General features: G+C 41.8%; 1 protein-coding gene and 1 long non-coding RNA gene across 2 annotated transcripts in view; both read left to right on the top strand.

Annotated features, from left to right (window-relative positions):
* RAB27B (RAB27B, member RAS oncogene family) overlaps positions 1 to 20,134 on the top strand; it is a 193,328-nt gene that overhangs the window by 142,809 nt on the left and 30,385 nt on the right. The window lies entirely within an intron of this gene.
* On the top strand, positions 16,023 to 18,381 carry LOC141988066 (uncharacterized). The gene is made up of 2 exons (XR_012639647.1): positions 16,023 to 16,209; positions 18,065 to 18,381. It is a non-coding gene; the product is annotated as an uncharacterized LOC141988066 (long non-coding RNA).

Here is a 20,134-nt window from a genome sequence, read left to right on the forward strand (position 1 = left end):
ATCATATTTCCCAGTGTTTGTCATATAGTTTGCTTTCGGCTACATCATACTGTAACAACTTTATAGCATGGCCTAAAGCAAACTATATTCAGAGATTCTATGACCAGAAGAGACCATTGTGATTATGTAGTCTGAGTTCCTCATGATACTCTAATTTGTTCTGAATGCAATAGTTATTATGCTGATTGATTACAATATAGTGAGGCTATGCAATATATAGACCCCTTATCCATGCCCTAACTAGTGACTTTGTATACTTAGTGGGACAGTATTCCATAAGAATATGCTTTATCCTCCCATATTGACTAGTTAGAAAGTTAGGCAATGCTTTAGATAGAAATATATTTATTATTTATATTATAGTAGAAACATCTAGAGTCCTCAAGCAGGTCAGGACCCCGACCTGTGCTAGATGCTGTATATACATTTTATAAATGACAGTCTGTGTCCCAAAGATCTTATAATCTAAAAGACTGTTATTCCCTAATGATTTCAGAGACTGATAAGCAGTAGATGAATGGGTTGAATATTTAGGGCAATGCTTTGTTCTGAATCTTTCAGCCCTTACTTCTGATTATACTACAATTCTCCTTCTTTCTCAGAAACACACCTGTATTACAGAATCCTGGCTGCCACCCCCAGAGATTACAGATCAATGTTGGACACACAGACATGAAAGCTGGGTCTCCCACAAGCTGAGACTAACTACGTTGTTCTGAGACTGAGCTGCAAGCTGTTCCTTTCTGCTTGCATTCTGTCTTATTTCCTTCTGGGATACCACAAAGAACAACTCAAGGACTTATATTAATACTAAGAAAATCTCCTTTTAGAAGTCTAAATGATCTGGGGAAAGGGGGTAAACAGTGAGGTGGAATAACTTGCAGATGATACAAAATTAATCAAGATAGTTAAGTCCAAAGAAGACTGCTAAAAGTTACAAAAGAATCTCACTAAACTGGGTGACTGGACAACAAAATGTCAGATGAAATTCAATGTTGATAAATGCAAAGTAATGCATAATCCCAACTACACATACAAAATGATGGGGTCTAAATTAGCTGTTACCACTCAAGAAAGAGATCTTGGAGTCATTGAGGATAGTTTTCGGAAAACATCTGCTCAGTGTTCAGTGGTAGTAAACAAACAAACAAAAAAGCTAACAAAATGTTAGGAACCATTAGGAAAGAGTACATAACATAGTAAATATCATAATGCCACTATACAAATCCTTGGTACACCCACATCTTGAATACTGCATGCAGTTCTGGTCACCCCATCTCCAAGAAAGATATATTAGAAATTGAAAAAGTACAGAGAAGGGCAACAAAAATGATTAAGGTTATGAAAAGCTTCCATATGAATAGAGATGAGAAAGGCTAGGACTGTCCAGTTTGGAAAAGAGATGACTAACGGGGGTAATGATAGGGGTCTAGATAATCATGAATAGTGTGGAGAAAGTGAATAAGGAAGTGTTATTTACCCCTTCACATAACAAAATAACTGGGGGTCACCCAATGAAACTAATCAAGGAAATAAGGATTCACCCTTTGCTCTGCTATTACAGATCTTTTGACTATTTTCCTTTTAATGGGGATATAACAGTCCAGGAAAATGTTTTTTTGACTTTATTTTGTTTTACTAAAGCGGTGGCCATTTGAACACAACCTATACATGGTGCCAGTTGTGGAGCGGATGATATGCATACCTCTCAACTTTACTACAGTTGGAGAGAAATTTTGCTCCCAAAATTGCCAACATTTTACACAAATTTGGCACCCCCTTGCTTTTATTGTAGAAAATCATTTAACTCAGACATAAAGAGTCAGGGACCAGAGATTATAGGAAGAGTCATTCACACTAAAGAAAGGGATATCATAGCATTTTAAAAAAAGAAAAGGAGTACTAGTGGCACCTTAGAGACTAACCAATTTATTTGAGCATAAGCTTTTGTGAGCTACAGCTCACTGCATCCGATGAAGTGAGCTGTAGCTCACGAAAGCCTATGCTCAAATAAATTGGTTAGTCTCTAAGGTGCCACTAGTACTCCTTTTCTTTTTGCGAATATAGACTAACACGGCTGCTACTCTGAAACATAGCATTTTAAGTTTCCCGCATGAATAATCTTTGGTGTCTCTTGGGTCTTTGTCACCCACTGTACCCCATGTTTGGCCTTTGGCAGGCTCAGAGGTCTGGTGGTAATGCAACAAACCATATAGTTACATAGAAACAATTGTTAAAAGTGACACAGAGTACTACAAACACACAAAGTAACCCTGAATGAACTGGTGCAAAATTACCAACCCAAGCATACTAAGTGGTATCTCTCTATCTAGATACTGTACTGCTAGGTTAATCAATGCAACCCCTCCATGTGCTAAAAAGAGACTTAAATTGCTGCAGATAACCTGTGGCACCTGATCCCATTTTATTAAGCCTGACACTGCTACCACACAGCTGTTAGCATGTGTGCAGAACATCAAACAGGGCAGAGCCTTTAACAAAGGGCAGAGTGTGTATTTTAGCAGTTAGTGCCTGCAGTTGAGTCACAAGCAAGATTTGCCCGAGGTTAGTTCCTTACATCCGTGTACAGGCGCTCAGGGCACGCCTTCTTCTCATACAAGCCTTTCAGACAGAAGCCTTGTCAGGCTCGCTCCCAGGGGTGGTGCGAAAACAAACTTCAACTCCTTCACTGCCCTGACAGCAGCGGGATCTACCTAATCGCTCGGGACTATCGGAGTAAGTTTCTTGGCTTGCACTTTTAAACATTTCCAACAAAAAGTGGGTTATGGGGGGAGGGTTTGCCTCGGAGGAGTTGAGTGCGGGACGGAAAGGTAAAGCAAACATCGGTCCCTGAAATCCGACACCCAAGTTCACACGCTGGTGAGTCTGGCAAGCAGGCGAGAGAAAGCGAGAGAGAGTGCTTGCGGGAATGGACTCACACCCATCTAGCATGCTTATAACTGCTCGGGAACTGTGTGAAAAGGAAGCTAGGCCTAAAATGGCAAACAGCTGTTTTTTATGTCTTTGCTTCTTTCAGATTATATTGTAAAGGGTTTTTTGTTTTGTTTGTTTGTTTTTGTTTTTTGGTTTTGGTTTTTGTTTTTCAAAGATCACACTTTTCTAAGGCATGTGGATTTATATGCCAGCAGGTACCCATCTTCAGCGACAGGTCACCAGACCCTGTTACTTGGTGCCCTCTGCTTAATATTTGCATATCAAACAGCTGGCTTGAAAAAGCATGGAGGTGTCAATGCTTCCATTTTATTGCTGTTAGAAATTTCATGTGTGCTTTCTGAAGAGCTCTAAAGAAAATGAAAAGAGATAGGCACAATGTTTTCCAGATTCTTTAAATTGTTATTATGAACTTCCCCCCCACCAATTTGCCCCACTTTATTGTTTGACTTTTGTATATGGTTTTATAATTTACAGCACTCTGGTATTTTCTGAAGGCTGATAAGGTTCTGCTTTACTTCAATAAGAGGTTACTGCTGATGTTTGCTGAAGCGTTCTTGTTATGTTCTGCCTCCAGTTTTAAATAAAAGACTTTTGCCGTGGCAGGCAGTAGTTTTTACTCACTGTCGATGGTGTTTGTAGTTAACTACAATTTTGTACTGTACTAGCACTCTTATAGCACTAGACAACCATTTAGTCCTCCGTTATGCCCCATGGAAGTCAGTAGGATTGCATGACGTGTAAATGGAGCAGAACTGGTCTCCCTAGTTCTGTGTTATTTAAAATGTAGGATGGTTAAGGTCTGCTGATGGGTAGTCCGGATTTACATCAAGTTTAGCTGAAGGATGCTGATGGACTTACAGCAAGTTTTACATGGGCATAAAAGGAAGAAGAAATCTGCTTCTAGTTTTTGTGTATAAAATGTGAGCAGTTCAAATTGTGGCTTGCATACCAAAATGGACATTGTTCAGCAGCAGGAATTTATTCCAGACACAACATGGGGAGAGGGCAAGGTTTTAGAATGCAGGAATGGGAGACAGTCAATGTATTAAGAGGTTGTCCTGGGGAGCAGAGAGGTTTCCTTGCAATCAATAGCGAGTTGCTTCACAATAATGAAAAGGTTATATTGATTCTGCTACGCTGAAGAGCTATTTGAGTTTCACCATTACTGCTCACGAGGGGACCATGCAAACTTTCAGCAGAAATTGGATTATCCTAATCTCCTGGCAGATGTCACTTCAATGGGCACTGGCAAGGCTGACGTGCACAAAATGTTTCGTTCCCCTCTCCCCCATCTTTTTGGCTCGGTTAGCTTTCCAAATAAAAAATAAACCATAATTCAGTGATCCACTTAGAATAACTCTAGAGTGCTGGGTTTGTTGTGGAGGGTCATAATCTTAGTGTGGGCTGGACAGGATTGAGTGTCATGGGGTTTTAGTAAGAGACGTTGGACCAGTCTCTGTGTATGTGTATCTATGTAGATGGATATGGATATAACTAATTAAATTTTCTCTTTTAGAGGCAGGAGTGGACACATTTATGTATGTCTAAATTAAGTTAAATATCATGCCAGTTGTCATCTACTCTGGAAATCTGTTCTCAAGGAAGGAGATATGTGAAACTGACAAGTGATCTCTAGAAAATTCCTGTCCATTTCAATCTCAACAGGCTCAGAAAGAGCAGAACAGCCAGGAGTACAGGAGAAGAGGTGCAAATCCACTTTGGCAACTCAGGCTATGTCTACGCTACTGTGGTAAATCGACCTAGGCTGTGAATAACATAGCTGGTCGACGTACCTTAGGTCGAGTTACTGTGGGGTCTACGGGAGAAAATCTCTTTCCGATTTACCTTACTCTTCTCGTCGGGGATAGAGTACAAAGGTCGACTGGAAAGTGATCTGCAGTTGATTTAGCAGGTCTAGTAAAGACCCACCAAATCGACTGCTGGTGGATCGATCTCAGAACATCAATCGCCACTGTAGTGTAGACCTGCACTCAGTCCCCTACCATGCACTGAGCAGCTCAGAGCTGGGATTTTAACACTGTGGTAGGTTGATAGTGTTGTGTGTGTGTTTTTTTTTTTTTTTCTTCATTAAAAGGTGTGATGTAGATGTATCCACCTATAAAACAGATTTAATGTATTTGTGGGACATTTTACATTTTGAGCAGCCCAATTCATTCCTTTGAAGCAGTTGATCTCTTGGGGGTGTGGGGTGGGAAGAGGCTGCTTGCATATTTTAAGAATCAATTTCCTGTTCTGCTGAGATGAAATCTGTAATACACTCACTCGGAGGCACAGGGTCATTCCAAATTAGGGGCAAGAGAGACCGTAGTTGCAAAACCAGAACACGGTACTCTTATTCTAGAATAAAACCATCCATACAAGGAATTATTCTAGAATAGCTATTCCTGACTAACTCCATGTGTAGGCAAACCCACAGAATACCAAATTCTGCTGTCATTAACACTTCTTCTGCCCAATGCTGGGAGAATGAGTAAAGTTAGAATATAGTGTGGCGTGTACAATACAAGAAAATCAGCTAACTAGAAGAAAAATACACTGCTTTTCATTCACTGATTGAGAAATATTATTGCCACAACATATCAGTTTAGAGTAAATTGGCACAGTTTCCGATAGCATTTCATGCACTTGCACCACAACAAAACATATTTAGTCTTTTCAACGCTAAAGCAGAACTCCTAGCTATAACCTCAGGCTGCAGTCTGTTTTTGTGTGTTTGGGAAGGCGTAGAACTAGATCATTATTTTCTATCCTTCCTGAACTCTGTGTTATAAGATCTCTTAAACTAATTGTGCGCATCAATCACCCAAGGGTAAAATAAATCACATGGTTTCAGACATGTGAAAAGAAAGGGCTGGAGCTATGCCCATTGAGACCAGCTGAGGATCTGTCCCAAAACGTTTTTAATTCTTGCTTCAGACTTTTTAAAAACAGGAGATAGTTTTCCCAAGCTCCAAACACTCAACTGAGCAAAAAATTTCAGTGTGGTGCAATGCTCTCAAATCAGGGGTTGCATGTGAAGGCTAAAGAAGCCAGAGTTGGTAGCCCTGCATACGGAATGTTTGCAGGTCCGGCTCAGTTGTGATGTTGATAAAGTTTGAACAGCTGTAGAGATAAGCGACAGCTCTCATGGCACTGCACTTTGTTTGCATTCAGAGAAACAACGCTATAAATACACCTGCTGACAAATCTGCATCAGGGTGTAGCAACCCATTTAAAATGTCCTCATAAACGTTCCCTTAGTGTACCTAGAAATTCCGAGGGCGGACACTCCAGGACACACAATGTGCTTGCTGCCAGAGTACATTAATTTAGATGTAGAGGTTGCTATTTATCAAATGGCATGATTAAGAACTTCTGGTAAAATACATTACCCCTAAAAAAATTACAATTGTGCACTATGTGGTATATGCTATGCCTTTCAACACCCATGATTTCTATCGGTCTAAAAGCCATAATAATAGTGCAGAGTGGAATTAAGTCCTGATGTGAGACTCTCTACAGTCTTGTTTTGTTTTTTTCAGTGCTGAACCTTTAAATTTCTGAGCTCACTCGATGAGCACAGTACAGCTATACTTTGTTTTCAGATTTGCTGTAGAGACTACACACTCTCTGCTCTTTCTCCTAGAGACTTGACTTTTGTTTTTTCTTTTGGGTTGTTTTCCCTCTTCAATCTAAAATGAATGTATGTGTTTTGCAATTGTTCATGGAACCATGAATGCAATAGCATTTGCTTCAGTGGATTTATAGCAAGGATGAATTTGGCCCCAAGTGTGTTAGAAAAGTCTTTTTTTTTTTTTCTTATTTACCGCTATCCCTTTGTATGTGGCTTACTATCCTGTATTACAATACAAATAATCTGCAAAGGGTCTTTATTTTAGAGAATGTTGTTTTATTAAATGACAGATTTAATTGCTGACTTGAAAGAATGAGGAGATAGAAATGCTTCTGTGGGTTAAACCACAGCACATTCAGAATGCAATAAATGATTCCTTGGTGGATCAACAGATAATGGACTATATGCTTGTAGAGTTCACCTAAAAGACCCTACATTTTCTGTACCAAAAGAGTATCTAAGATATTGGCTTCCATTTAAACCTTAGGGAATTGTTTAGTTCCCAGATATCTAGCACAGCCAGTTGATTGTCACAAGGGTTCTAGTATCAGGAAGGATTTGGCAGTAGGGAGGTGGAGCTAATTTGCTAATCTTCCCTGAAGCAGGTCCTGACTCACTTCACCTCCCTGCAGTCACAATCTCTCACTGATCTCAAATCTACCTGCCCAAGGAACCTGCATCTCCACCCTTGGCTTGGGCAATTAGCCGGGTGAGACCAAAAATGGATGTTTCTGGAGGTTAGAGAGGGAGCGACTGGATGCAGACTTTAAGAGCCTGGTTCTCCTGTCACTGACACCTGTATATATCTGCAGTAGCTCTACTGAAGTCAAGGTAGTTCCACTGGTGTAAAACTGGCATAAGTGAAAACAGGGCCCGGGATCTGGCTGGCAGCAGGCAGGAGAAGCTGTGGATGGGAGAGAGAGTTTAGGTTGCAGTTGTTGGTGTGTGGGGCCCATGCTTTTCTGCACTGGAGAAAGATGGTCAACATGTTAGGGGTTAGTTCTAGGATACGCTGAAAGATTTTTACCTTCATTGCCTCTGTGCAGCTCACTGAGAAGCACTGTAAAGAGTTAAGCATTCCGCATTAAGCGGGTTTTTGTTGTTGTTTTGTTCTCAGCACTGTAAAGAGTTAAGCAAACATTCTGGTATAGTCGTTTGTGTCTGCAGAATGGAATATATATATTTTTTTAACTCCTAAGAAATTTTCATTGAATAATCAAATTGCTTGAATATTCATGTGGGGCTCCCATAGAATGGAGAAATAATTGACTATTTCAAAAGTGATGACTTAAAGGCATAAAAGACATCACTGCTTTAGAATTCACTCCTGACTAAAATGCCACTACCAGTGAGAAACCTCCTTCATTATGTGCAGTCCTTTAAGAGTCACACTAAATGGGAGAAGATTATTTGACAAGCCAAACAATTTTGATCGCTATTGTTCATTTTTATTTAAACAGAACAATACAAGAAATGTGAGACTGCCTGAACATATTGTAGGGAGAGGGATCAACTATTACCATGATTTATCTTAGTTTATTAATATTCTTATTTGTTTCTGGTAGCACTTACAATGCTCTAGGTGCTTTCCAAACATTAAAGAACGTTTATCTTACCCCACAGAACTTATAGCCTGAGACGAAGGACCTCTGATTTTCAGTTACATAAGGCCCTTTTATGCCTTTCTGGTAGCATAAAGAGGCTTTGACATGGATGGAAATTACTCAGAAGGTCTTCCAGGCAGGTGACCAGTGACCTAAGCCTTGAAGGGCAGATCAGGGACATGGTCAGTGCACTAAGATCATTCTCTGCTCCCCAGAGGGCCATGCAAAGCGGCGCGTAAGTCAGAGGCTTTTCTAATTTACACAACACGCTGGATGAGCCCCTGTGTGGGCCCAGAACATTGGAAATGAGTTTGTAGTTGCCTTTGCCCTCATCTGTTCTAGCCCCAACCTCAAGAATGGAGGAACTGGAAAATCAGGCCAAAAAGTAGGACGAAGAATTACAACATACAAGTGCAGTGGGTAAAGCTGGTAATTGACCTTGGCTTGGTAGTACAATATTTCTATAACAGAAGGTTGTTTCATGTTAATCCATGATATATATATTATTTATTTATAAGAATTGCAGCCAAATTTTTGAATATTGCTATTTTTTAGATCTGCCCAGTTTGAGACACTCTGGTTTCCGTGAGTGCTGAGCACCGACAACTGCAAATGAAGGCAATGGGCACTGCAGGTGCTCAAAATCTTTTCAAATCAGGCCCAGGGTGACCATTTTTAAAAATGTAGTTGTTTAATTCATCTCCAAGAATCCACAGACAAACAATAAAATGAAAGGTTTCAGAGTAACAGCCGTGTTAGTCTGTATTCGCAAAAAGAAAAGGAGTACTTGTGGCACCTTAGAGACTAACCAATTTATTTCAGCATAAGCTTTCGTGAGCTACAGCTCACTTCATCGGATGCATACTGTGGAAACTGCAGAAGATCTTTTATACACACAAAGCATGAAAAAATACCTCCCCTCACCCCACTCTCCTGCTGGTAATAGCTTATCTAAAGTGATCACTCTCCTTACAATGTGTATGATAATCAAGGTGGGCCATTTCCAGCACAAATCCAGGGTTTAACAAGAATGTCTGGGGGGGGGAGGAGGGTTAGGAAAAAACAAGGGGAAATAGGTTACCTTGCATAATGACTTAGCCACTCCCAGTCTCTATTCAAGCCTAAGTTAATTGTATCCAATTTGCAAATGAATTCCAATTGAACAGTTTCTTGCTGGAGTCTGGATTTGAAGTGTTTTTTGTTGAAGAATTGCAACTTTCATGTCTGTAATCGTGTGACCAGAGAGATTGAAGTGTTCTCCGACTGGTTTATGAATGTTATAATTCTTGACATCTGATTTGTGTCCATTTATTCTTTTATGTAGAGACTGTCCAGTTTGCCCAATGTACATGGCAGAGGGGCATTGCTGGCACATGATGGCATATATCACATTGGTGGATGTGCAGGTGAACGAGCCTCTGATAGTGTGGCTGATGTGATTAGGCCCTGTGATGGTGTCCCTTGAATAGATATGTGGGCACAGTTGGCAACGGGCTTTGTTGCAAGGATAGGTTCCTGGGTTAGTGGTTCTGTTGTGTGGTATGTGGTTGCTGGTGAGTATTCGCTTCAGGTTGGGGGGCTGTCTGTAGGCAAGGACTGGCCAATCTCCCAAGATTTGTGAGAGTGTTGGGTCATCCTTCAGGATAGGTTGTAGATCCTTAATAATGCGTTGGAGGGGTTTTAGTTGGGGGCTGAAGGTGACGGCTAGTGGCGTTCTGTTATTTTCTTTGTTAGGCATGTCCTGTAGTAGGTGACTTCTGGGAACTCTTCTGGCTCTCTCAATCTGTTTCTTCACTTCCGCAGTTGGGTATTGTAGTTGTAAGAATGCTTGATAGAGATCTTGTAGGTGTTTGTCTCTGTCTGAGGGGTTGTAGCAAATGCGGTTGTATTGCAGAGCTTGGCTGTAGACAATGGATCGTGTGGTGTGGTCAGGGTGAAAGCTGGAGGCATGTATGTAGGAATAGCGGTCAGTAGGTTTCCGGTATAGGGTGGTGTTTATGTGACCATTGCTTATTAGCACTGTAGTGTCCAGGAAGTGGATCTCTTGTGTGGACTGGACCAGGCTGAGGTTGATGGTGGGATGGAAATTGTTGAAATCATGGTGGAATTCCTCAAGGGCTTCTTTTCCATGGGTCCAGATGATGATGTCATCAATGTAGCACAAGTAGAGTACGGGCGTTAGGGGACGAGAGCTGAGGAAGCGTTGTTCTAAGTCAGCCATAAAAATGTTGGCATGCTGTGGGGCCATGCGGGTACCCATAGCAGTGCCGCTGAGTTGAAGGCATACATTGTCCCCAAATGTAAAATAGTTATGGGTGAGGACAAAGTCACAAAGTTCAGCCACCAGGTTAGCTGTGACATTATCAGGGATAGTGTTCTTGACGGCTTGTAGTCCATCTGTGTGTGGAATGTTGGTGTAGAGGGCTTCTATATCCATAGTGGCCAGGATGGTGTTATCAGGAAGATCACCGATGGATTGTAGTTTCCTCAGGAAGTCAGTGGTGTCTCGAAGGTAGCTGGGAGTGCTGGTAGCGTAGGGCCTGAGGAGGGAGTCCACATAGCCAGACAATCCTGCTGTCAGGGTGCCAATGCCTGAGATGATGGGGCGCCCAGGATTTCCAGGTTTATGGATCTTGGGTAGTAGATAGAATATCCCAGGTCGGGGTTCCAGGGGTGTGTCTGTGCAGATTTGATCTTGTGCTTTTTCAGGGAGTTTCTTGAGCAAATGCTGTAGTTTCTTTTGGTAACTCTCAGTGGGATCAGAGGGTAATGGCTTGTAGAAAGTGGTGTTGGAGAGCTGCCGAGCAGCCTCTTGTTCATATCCTGACCTATTCATGATGACAACAGCACCTCCTTTGTCAGCCTTTTTGATTATGATGTCAGAGTTGTTTCTGAGGCTGTGGATGGCATTGTGTTCTGCACGGCTGAGGTTATGGGGCAAGTGATGCTGCTTTTCCACAATTTCAGCCCGTGCACGTCGGCAGAAGCACTCTATGTAGAAGTCCAGTCTGCTGTTTCGACCTTCAGGAGGAGTCCACCTAGAATCCTTCTTTTTGTAGTGTTGGTAGGGAGGTCTCTGTGGATTAGTAAGTTGTTCAGAGGTATGTTGGAAATATTCCTTGAGTCGGAGACGTCGAAAATAGGATTCTAGGTCACCACAGAACTGTATCATGCTCATGGGGGTGGAGGGGCAGAAGGAGAGGCCCCGAGATAGGACAGCTGCTTCTGCTGGGCTGAGAGTATAGTTGGATAGGTTAACAATATTGCTGGGTGGGACGAGGGAACCATTGCTGTGGCCCCTTGTGGCATGTAGTAGTTTAGAAAGTTTAGTGTCCTTTTTCTTTTGTAGAGAAGCAAAGTGTGTGTTGTAAATGGCTTGTCTAGTTTTAGTAAAGTCCAGCCACGAGGAAGTTTGTGTGGAAGTTTGGTTTTTTATGAGAGTATCCATTTTTGAGAGCTCATTCTTAATCTTTCCCTGTTTGCTGTAGAGGATGTTGATGAGGTGGTTCCACAGTTTCTTTGAGAGCGTGTGGCACAAGCTGTCAGCATAGTCTGTGTGGTATGTAGATTGTAATGGATTTTTTACCTTCAGTCCTTTTGGTACGATGTCCATCTGTTTGCATTTGGAAAGGAAGATGATGCCTGCCTGTATCTGTACAAGTTTTTTCATGCAGTTGATAGATTTCCACTCCATACGGCTAAATGCAGTGCCTTGTATAATGACAGGTTTCAGAGTAACAGCCGTGTTAGTCTGTATTCACAAAAAGAAATGGAGGACTTGTGGCACCTTAGAGACTAACCAATTTATTTGAGCATAAGCTTTCGTGAGCTACAGCTCACTTCATCGGATGCATACTGTGGAAAGTGTAGAAGATCTTTTATACACACAAAGCATGAAAAAATACCTCCCCCGACCCCACTCTCCTGCTGGTAATAGCTTATCTAAAGTGACCACTCTCCTTACAATGTGTATGATAATCAAGGTGGGCCATTTCCAGCACAAATCCAGGGTTTAACAAGAACGTCGGGGGGGGGGGGGGTTAAGAAAAAACAAGGGGAAATAGGTTACCTTGCATAATCGGAGAACACTTCAATCTCTCTGGTCACACGATTACAGACATGAAAGTTGCAATTGTTCAACAAAAAAACTTCAAATCCAAACTCCAGCGAGAAACTGTTGAATTGGAATTCATTTGCAAATTGGATACAATTAACTTAGGTTACCTTGTATAATGACTTAGCCACTCCCAGTCTCTATTCAAGCCTATTTCCCCTTGTTTTTTCCTTAACCCCCCACCCCCGACGTTCTTGTGTAGTCTCCATTGACTCTTCCCCTTTTCCTATAGGACTAGCTGCTCTTCTCTTCTTCCTTGCCCTTCCACCTTCTTCATTTTCCAACTCTGCAAACCTGTTCTTGAGCTCTATTTCCTCCTTCACTAGCCCGTCTTTTCCTCTGCCTGGTTCTTTTAGTCACGTGCTTCCACTGACCACTATCCTCACCCAGTCTCCCCTGAGAATTCCCCAGCCCTGCTTCCATCTGCAAGTCTGAGCTTTTCCCTTCAGATACCTCATGTCTTTGCTCCATCATCTGCTCAAACCCCTTCCTAAACTCAACCAGACTTTCCACCTGCATCTCCAAACCTCGGATCTTTTCCTCCATCAGCTCTATCAGACGGCATTTCATGCAGACAAAACTCTTACCAGGTGCCCCCTCCAGGATCATGCACATACCGCAGCTTCCACATCCAGTCATCCTCATTGTATCTTCTGCTACATGGGTCACTCCCACTGCTGCCTCTGTATCTGTCACAGCCTTCCCACCTCAATCCTGTTAATCTGGGAAACACAAACCACACCCAACACCACCACCCACAGCAAAAACAGACCCCAAACAAGCACCACAAGACAGACTCCCCTGTTTGCTGGCTCCTGTGCCGCTGCCTGACTGGCTGGCTACCTTTTAGGACCCCTAGACAGAGAAGCCCTGCCCCCTAATCAGGGCTCAGCTTCTCTCCCATTCTGTTATTTACACAACAGTATTTCCAAGAATTCACTTGCATCTGCGCTGGAAAGTCAGACAATTTTTGAGATGACTGATTTGTAGGAAAGATACCAAGGTTTATTTGTCTCAGAGTGATAAAAATTGTATATGTGACAGCTTGGAGCGTACCACAGTGCCTGGAAATAAATTGCTGCAGATGCATAATGGGGCCTGATCTTATTTACAGGAGTCAGAGTAACAGCCGTGTTAGTCTGTATCCGCAAAAAGAACAGCAGTACTTGTGGCACCTTAGAGACTAGCAAATTTATTTGAGCAAATGTCAATTTAACTCCCTGAAAATCAATGGAATTACACCAGTGCAAAACCAGTATGAGTGAGATTAGAACCAGGTCTAAGAAATGTGGTTCAGCAGTATAGTGGGTTCTTCAAGTTTTTAAAAAGTGTTTAGGAATTATTTAGTTATCCTTAATATTCCCAAAGCTAAATGACAATATGCATTCTGATTCTCCCACCCATTTTGTCGGACTAGGCAGTAATTAAGGTAAACGGGGCTGGAAAATTTTCACTAACACCTTCTCATCCAAGCTTACTAAGTGGGTGAAAAATAGCACCCCCAAAGCCACACCAACTCTGCATCTGTGGATGTTTAATTTTCATTACTGGATCTTCACTCCCCACTTGCTATTGTGCTCGCCAAATAAACCCATTCAGTCCCAGTCAATTCTGTAAAAAGAAAAGGAATACTTGTGGCACCTTAGAGACTAACCTATTTATTTATTAAAACAATTCTGTCTATTTCTAGTCCAATTAAATCTCTTTCCCAATCAGTTCTGCCTCCCTACTCCCAATTCTTTTTCACTAAATCAAGGAATATTTCCTACCAAGCCAGTCATTTTAATGCTACTCAATCTTTTCGTAGCTCTGATACCCCCATTCTGTTTTCCTCCCTAGGAACACAGAAAGGCCTTGATCTGTCAGATTCCTGTTTCCAGTTAGGGTCTTTCTTCCCTGCTTCATCTCTATCCTGTGAGCAGAGACTGTTCTATTCCTCACTTCCTTCTTCTAAAAGTAGAAACGTATTTTTATCTGCCAATAAAAATATAATGGGCCTCCTATAGATTGGCTTCAACAGGAGTTGCTCCTAAGGGAACTGTGCAAAAATACTGTATATGTGCAAGAATAGATTTTTGGCCATGTATCTGTTCTTCTGGCCACTGGATGGATAGCGCAATGTGGTATGACATTGTCTAAAAGGCTAATGTGGAGTGATTCTAAGTTCTTTATACCAGAATTCTAAATCCAGATTCTGGTGTATAGAATACAATATGTAGTCCTAGATATGTAACAGAGGTCAAAATGTTTCCTCATTTCCTTTTGGTTAAGCACATTGTAGTCAGTAACCAGATGTGCCTGAAATGTGGGATTTCCAGATCATTTTCCAGCTTTTGTTGTTTAGACATTTTCCCCCAAACCTGGAATTCTCCCCCCCCCCCCCCAACAACTTTTGTTTTGGAAACACTGACACTTGGTGTTTCTGAAACAAAATTTGCTCCCAGCTGTGGCGTGAAATTGACATTCTTGTCAGTGTCACTGCTGCAATTTGAAAGAAGTGAAACCGGCCTGTGATTCAGTAAAAGTTCATTAGATCCATCTTGCTTTCACAAGAAATTTCAGGTTTGGCGAACTGGCATTTTCCAGCAGAGACCCAGCCAGCTCTAAGGGTAACACTGTGGGAGCAAGAGGAGAATTTAGTTTAACCTCTGTCAAAGAAGGCGCTGTGGTTAGCGGAGCCAGGCTTGTAGTCTGAAGCGCAACATTGCATTTGGCAAATGTCAAGGCAGCTTTGTCACCAGAGGCCAAATTCTGTGCTCAGGTACTCCTAAACAATTCCTGTTTTAAACCCAATGGAAGATGTCTGTGTGTATCTGAAGGTAGAATTTAGCTTTCAGGTGCTTTCCCTTTCTTATTCCCCTGATCCAACAAACAGTTGATAATCTGTGGGACTTGCCCTTTTCTTCTACTTACAGTATAGGCAGAAAGTTTGAGGACTTTGAACACTCAGCTACAGTGTCACATAGAAATACGTCACATAGAAAATTATCAAAGTTTGTCCACAGAGAACCAGAACAGAACCACACTGGAGAAATATAGGAATGAAATCTAAGATGTGTTTAACTGAGATCCACATTTCAAAAATTACTCCAATATCCTTTAAAAATTAAAATGAATACAAATAAAGTAAAATGAATCTCTTTCAAGGGTCCCACCGGCGGTTTCTGAAAATATCAGGCCCACTAATTTTCCATTTTATTGATGTGTGTGCTTTTTTTGTCCTTCCTTTCTTTGATTATGAAGGGCCAGATTCTGATACCCCTTACTCAGACAGTTGCCCCATTGAATGGGTCTGTTCAAGGTCAATTGGTGGTATCCAAATCTGGCCCACCATTTTCCTATACTCTTGGTGGGGGTTTGCTAGACACAGAGGATGCATCTAGCAGCTTATGCTGTCTCAGTAGAAATAATGGAGCCTCAGAAAACTGCACAGCCCCAGGAGTGGTGGTAAAGGGTGACTTTAAAAAAGAGAGAGGGAAAAATCTAAATACCAAACCAGAAAACCTATAATGGGGTGGAGAGGTGCAGGGAGCTAGAGAATGCACACATGATCCGGCATTAACAACTGGGGTCAACAGGGATGGGAGGAAGGGATGAGATTGACTCCTCAAGTCACCAGGTTGCCAGTGCTGCCCAGGGAACCAAAATTACTGCTTGGTACTTTCAGGACTTATTTTTGTCTTCTCTGAGCTTGGAAAATGACAAGAGATCCATTTCACTTTCAGATTGACAGGCACCAGAATGACATATTTGGACTGAGAGTGCTCCAGTGGGGGGGGGGAGAGAGAGTGTGGTTTTGGTTTTCTTCTGTATGTGGGAGAAGGGACCATGGTTGTGATCCCACACTCATTTGATGCTGGTTCAGTTCCAGCTGGTTGAGTATTCCTTCAGAAAGGATGAAGGTGTTGGCTTATCACATAGGTTCTCAATTTTATTTTGGGGGGGTTTGATTTCCTTTTTGGCCACGGGATTCTAGATGAAGTAATGTGATGCTGAGCCTATGAAAATTATGCAGCTCCGAAGTCTTTTGTAGTTTGGTAAGCAGAAGCAGCACAGCAGCAAGAAGCAAAGGCAACTCACTGACTTTTTAAAGAAAAACTAGACTAGTTCATTGTAATGTCTACTTTAAATCTCTAATAAAGCAACACTTTTTTTCTCTCCTCTATTGTTTCCTTCAAGTAGGAGTTTGTTTGCTATACTTTATGGATTGACATTTACTGTATACAGTCATTTCATTTTAATATGGTCCCCACTATAATGCGGTACTTGGCATGGATCCCAAATCCCGCATTCTAGTGAGGGTCCAGTGTATTTTTATTGTCAGTAATCACAGTTATGCTATTCAGTCACTCAAATATGACCAAATGGATTGCATATTAGAGTCAGGCATACCCTAGACTAGTCAACCGCGAATCTGAATCAGATACTTATTGAACAGGTTTTTTGAAACAGAGAAGAATTTATATGGTCCCTTGTGGTATAACTAATTCCTGACCATGCACTCAGCATGGAACAAAAAATGCCAAATGTATTTCTAAATGATAACTTTAAGAATCAACTATTTTTCTGTATATCAATTATGTTTCATATTGTTTGGTACTGAAAAATGATTACTGCATTGCATTAGACAATCAGACTCTCTTTGCATGAGAAAGGTGCAACTATGACTTTATTGTGTGTACATATGATGAAGGAACCAGTGCTACATGGAACCTTTGTTTAGGGAATTAGGGAAGGAATTCAGTGTTGCTTCAGCCCTATTTAAGTACGGCCTGAGGTTGTAAAGAAGACTGTTTGTTTAAAAGCAAGAGACCAAGAAGCTGCAGGTGTGTGATTAGGAAATATTGATGTCCTTGGGTGACTCAGAACGTGTTTTATAGTATGTTATGAATGACCCTTAGAATAAAAGTGAATTTGAATGGGTAATTGTTGCATTTTTCTTTCTGTTTAACCACCACATTTAAAAGTGGTGTTTGTAGTTATGTTTGCTAATGTCTGAATTTAGAGCCAAATCCTGCTTGTCTTACTAGCATGAATAGACTCATTGTGGGGCTACTTGCATGAGTAATATGAGCAGGATTTGAATCTTAAGATCTGCTGGCTTCTTTGCAAGTCTGTGTATTATAGTATGCATTCTAAATTAATAAACAGGCCCTTGTAAATATTGGCATGTGTTGAAAGAAATTGAATACAAGGTGTACTTTAGAGTGTCTATCTTTTTGTTGTTGATGAGCTGTCAAAGAAAGTGCATTCAAACTTCTAAATGTTGATGATATGTTGTGTTAAAGGGATACTTTCAATTGACTGTACATACATCTGTATCTGTGTTACAAATAACATCTTGGCTTATTAACTCAGAAGGAGTGATAAGTCTATGCTTTTTGTTTGTAAAAAGCTTTTCACATGCAGAAGCCTATTTGATTTCAGTGGTGCATACATGTACTGAATTTCTGCCCTCCAAGGTCCCCAGTGCTGCCCAGTGAACCAAACTTACTGCTTGGTACTGCTAGGACTTATTTTTGTCTTCTCTGAGCTTGAAAAATGACAAGAGATTCATTTCACTTTCAGATTGACAGGCACCAGAATGACATAATTGGATTGAAAGTGCTCTAGTGTGGGGGGGGGGGGGGAGGAGAGTGTGTGTGTGTGTGTGGTTTTCTTCTTTATGTGGGAGAAGGGACCATGATTGTGATTCCCACACTAATTTGATGCTGGTTCAGTTCCAGCAGGTTGAGTATTCCTTAAGAAAGGATGAAGGTGTTGGTTCATCGCAAAAGTTTTCAATTTTATTTTGTGGGGTTTGCCACACAATTCCAGATGAAGCAGTGTGAACTTGGTATGATTGGTGGAAAAGGTTTTGTCTTGAGCGTCTATTGCTTATTCCCCTTTTCAGGAAGCAGCCCTGAGGCCATCAATGGGTAACTCAAACTCTTAAAATCTGGCTTCTGCACCCTCATCCTGTTTTGCAACCGTGATCTCACCCTCTATCTTTTCTTGGGGAAACATGCCCCAAATGAGGAAGAGAGAACTCTCTTGGGAGGGGGGGGTTCAGTGCTCTTTTTTTTTTTTTTTTTTTTTTCTTCTTTAAAGTATTTTCATTCTGAACTAAGAATGAAGTTTGGGCTACATCTAAAGTCCAGGTTCTTACATATGCTACTCAGAACTCCATCTTGAGACTTAATGCTAGACTGGGCACTAAGACTTTTTTTGAATGATGATCAAAGGTCTTTTATGGGACAATCCTAGTGGCAGTTGGTTACGCTCATTTTCTAGGATCTGGTTTGTGGTAAGGTATGTACGTACATACTTCAGTGATAGAAAGGTAGGGAAATACCTTTGCCAAGGTGTCTGAAAACTGAAATCCATGCCTAAATCTTCACTTATAGCAGGGGTGGGCAAACTTTTTGGCCCCAGGGCCACACTGGGGTTGTGAAACTGTATATGGGGGGCCGGGTAGGGAAGGCTGTGCCTACCCGAACAGCCTGATTGAACCCCCCCCCCCCCCACTGAACCTCCACCCCGTCCAACCTCCCTCTGTTCCCTGACTGCCCACCCCGGAACTCCCTGCCCCCTTACCATGCCGCTCAGAGGGGCAGGAGCTCACCATCACGCTGCCCTGCAGGAGCAGTGGGCCAGAGCACTGGCGGTGCAGCGAGCTGAGGCTGCAGGGGAGGGGGAACAGCAGGGGAGGGGCAGGGGCTAGCTTCCCCGGCTGGGAGCTCAAGGGCCGGGCAGGATGATCCCGCGGGCTGCAGTTTGCCCATCTCTGACTTAGAGGAAGACTGGTATAGAATCTGGAAAGTTGCTTGTTGTCTCATTGAGTGGAGCATAAAGAATAACTATTGTGCATGCTATATGGAATTTTCCAATTCTCTGTATTTTGCAGAGTTTTAAATTAACTTGTGGTGGGGAGGAAGAAATAATTTGATGTAATTTCAGAAGCAAATACGATTATCAACTCCAGCAATAGCCTTCATGACTTTTTTTTTTTTTTTTTTTTTTTTCCTTTTTAAGGAGTTAATTCTCCTGCTTCTGAATGGGAGGAGTGGAGGAGAATTCTCAATAATACTTTGTTTTCTATCAGTTTTGTTTGGCAAGGGGAATCCAAGACAAGTCCTCTGAGAGACTTGCTCTAGGGAGGATGTTTGCATAAACAGTCTCTAATCCTTCTAAATCTGACCTCTCCCAGGTCCTGTTTATTGCAATCGCTAGATGGAGCTACAAGTAATTTCCAAAATTACCGTTGGCTGGGATTTTCAGATCTACATGTACTGCAACTACACATTTCATCTCTGAAACATGCATGTCGTGGTAAAGCTGCTGACTGAAGGCAAGAGAGCAGGGTAACATTTTGGAGATATCTTTTTAAATGGGAACCCTCCTAAAAACGCCAAGAGCCTGAGCAAATAAATGAAAGGTTGAGGATATGTATGTGGCTGACTCTCTCACAGGATGGTTGAGTTGATATAATTTGTTGTTTTGACTTTCCTTAATGCTGCTACATGCATTGTGCTTTTGTGGGAGTAATTGTCAGGGCACCTAGAACGCTTGTATTTTCACTGTTATTTTCTTTGTGCATCAAATTTGTTTCAGCTGCTGCTATTGTACATGTTACAGAGACTATAAAAAAGAGGGGGCAGGGGTGAAGTCCTGGTGGTGTTAGAGGAGGCCAGGCTCTGGGCCCAAGGCAGAAGAAAGTCCACTGGGAATGGGGGCACAGCAGTGCAAATTTCCACAAGCCCCACTCCAGCAGAGTGTAGAGCTGGCTAGTGTAGTTCCCAGAATAGGCCAGCTTAGTATGACCAGGAAATACTAACTTTGGATGCT

Source organism: Natator depressus, chromosome 5, assembly GCF_965152275.1.
Source record: "Natator depressus isolate rNatDep1 chromosome 5, rNatDep2.hap1, whole genome shotgun sequence".
Taxonomy (NCBI): Eukaryota; Metazoa; Chordata; order Testudines; family Cheloniidae; genus Natator; species Natator depressus.